Below are 2,767 nucleotides of genomic sequence, written 5' to 3'. Positions count from 1 at the left end.
ACTCTTTCCAGACTTTAGAAAATGGCAGATGAATACAAATACAATTATTGTATTAAAAAGCTTTGTCAAAACTGCAGAACCTTCCTTTGTATCAGCTAAAATCTTTGGCTACCCCATTTATACAAGCGTGACTCTAGTTTCCCTGATATTTGTTCTGCGTGGGAGAAAAATGACTCACATTCGGTTTTGTGGTGTTCTGTCTCAATGGGGAATATAATTTTGACAGATCAAGAGAGGTAGGGAATATCTTTCAAGGGCCTATATGATTGTCTGCCTATGGGATATCAGTAACCACTGTGGATGCATTTAATAGTAAAAAAATGTGTTTCCTGGTAAAAGTGTTGTTCTTTGGGTGCTGTGCAAGACTTTGATCTTTGATGCCACCATCCAGGGCTGGAGAAACTGCATCCAGTCAAAGAAACTGTTCAGTATTCGTTGTTTTTAAAAGATAGGAAAATGGAGTGGCAGCGTAGCCTTCCTGGGCAAGATAAGCATCACCCAGCCGTTACTGGTGGGCCTGGTGCCGGTGGGCTGGGGCGGCAGTGAGCAGTCCTGCCTGTGCAGGGCGGTGAAAAGGGAGATGAAGGGATTCCCTGCAGCCAGATGACCATGTGCCAGTGGGTCCACCCTATATCTCCAGCGCCTGGAAGCAGGGTATTTGCTCATGTCAGCTATGAAATAAGGGATCAGGCCTCTTTGGGTGATGGTTCAGAGGTTGAAAAGATTTCACTAGAAGGGGATGAGTAGGCTTGGCAAAGCAGCTAACATTTCAAGGGGGTGCGAGGGGACTACGGTGTGTTTTACTGCTTCTGGTAGCAGACAGTTGGAGCTTGAAATTCTACCACTCCCAGACTTTCCTCCTCTGCATGTGGACAATGATTTCACCTATCATAAGGAATTAAGACAGCAGTAAAGTGGGTCTGGCCACTTCCAGTCTGCACTTTCAGGTCTGTCTTCTGGCCTGAAGAAGTTAATCAGGATCTCAGAGAAGGTGTGGGTCAGATACATCTTCTTTCTCTTTTCCTCTCCCCTGCCTCAGAACAAATCCTCAAAACACACTTCTTAAATGTCCTTTTCCCTTTGATCCTATATGCATTAGACTGCTACTCCTAAGCACAGGGAAAGATGACATTGAACTGTTATTAGAGAAGATACAGTGGTCATCTCTGGGCTTGTTCAAGAATTGACATTCGGGGCTTGCTTTGACCTCTTCCTCCTTAACATCTTCTGCAGAGCCCTGGGGGTGAGAGAAGGGTCAGCTCTTAAGTTTAATTGATTTACTTTAGGAAGTGGGGTGGGCTAGAGACAATTAGAGGGAAAGCTTGAAGAGACAAGGGAGGCAGAACAGGCTGGGAAGGAAGAGGCCAAAGAAACTGAAGACAGCAGAGGAATGCCAAAGACTTCATTCCACATCTTTCTCATTTGTTTTTTCTGTCCTATTGTAGTTCCTTGCCTCCTCCTTTTATATTTTAATATTTAAAAAGTACTTGTTTTCCCTGGCTTTCCAGTCTGTGCTTTGCCCTTCAGACTGCATTCTAAAAGGAAATAATCAGGATATTTCAGTCTAAATATATAGAAATTAGCAATAATATTTCTTTTGGAGGACTCACCTGAAACGGAAGAAGTTTGGAGTCGATATTAGATTATGCCAAAGTTGAGTGCAGGGTCTTTACCTTTGCTTAGCTTTTAACGTGTCATGCAGTGTTACACACTATATAAAGATACCAAGTGGAAGGTCGTAAAAAAAACCTCTTCTTAGGAAATTGTATGGTCTGAGCAGTGGGTTATATAGTTTTATGATATATTTTTATAAGATATAGAAAGATTGGGTTATTGGTGAATAAGGAAATGAACAGCAGCAGGTCAGCAAGTGGCAGGAATACCCATGGATTTTACAGTTTTACTGTGAAAGAATGGATTCTCTTGAAATTATTTTTTAAGGTGCTGATTCTGACAAGTGGTAACAGACTAAACTCACGCAGTATTTCAAACCATAGAAAGAAAACTCGGTTTATTGTCTTGCAGTTTGAGTGTACTTAATGTTGTAAAAATGTACCGATAAAATAGGGGAACGAAGTACATAAATAATGAGCTGTTTAAATATACAAAACTAGAAAGCTTTTAAAAGTTTTTAGATCCTGACTTTTGTAATGAAATACCAACAAATCTCATTAGTTATGGCAAATGAGATCTTCTCCCTTGTTTGGAGCGTGAAATATTGTCTTTTAGCCAGAAAAACCTATTGCTGATTGCATCACTGAAATTATCCTGAAGTAAAAATGAATTTAAGACATTTTCTTTATTTTGGAAAACATGAACTTGAATGTTGCACTTCGCACTTGAAGTTAAAAAAATTAATAAATAAGATAAAGCACTTATAAAAAAGAATATATGACGTTCAATTCTTTGTCTGTTACTGTGGGGTGGGGTTAGAGGATGGGATGGGAGCTCAGGTTCCTGGGTGAAAAAAGGTTATAGTCAGTTATTACTTGGTTGAATTGATGAGGTGAAACTTGCCAATAGAAGTTTAATGGTTTTTGCGTAGGTGTAGCCAATTGGTGAGGAAGGTAAAGCATTACAGGTGTTTCTGTGCGTGGAACAAAAGAAAAAGGGGAGGGTGTTAGTGTTACACTGCGGTGACTGATGCTGCATATTGGCAAATGGATATTCCGATCGGGTTTGCTTTCTTTATATGACCCTGAGTGTAAATGTATTGGTTCTTGGCATTGCAGGTCTATTGTTTTGGTTTCCATCAGTATATTAGCTC

General features: G+C 40.3%; 1 protein-coding gene across 1 annotated transcript in view; it reads left to right on the top strand.

The window, feature by feature from the left end:
• The window catches only part of MAST2 (microtubule associated serine/threonine kinase 2), a 102,864-nt gene that overhangs the window by 65,294 nt on the left and 34,803 nt on the right, over positions 1-2,767 (top strand). The gene's annotated exons all lie outside the window — the stretch shown is intronic.

The sequence above is a fragment of the Charadrius vociferus genome, unplaced genomic scaffold, assembly GCF_000708025.1.
Source record: "Charadrius vociferus isolate BGI_N301 unplaced genomic scaffold, ASM70802v2 scaffold163, whole genome shotgun sequence".
NCBI classification, from domain to species: domain Eukaryota; kingdom Metazoa; phylum Chordata; class Aves; order Charadriiformes; family Charadriidae; genus Charadrius; species Charadrius vociferus.
Note: the sequence above shows the minus strand (reverse complement) of the source record. Positions and strands in the feature narration are given on the sequence as shown.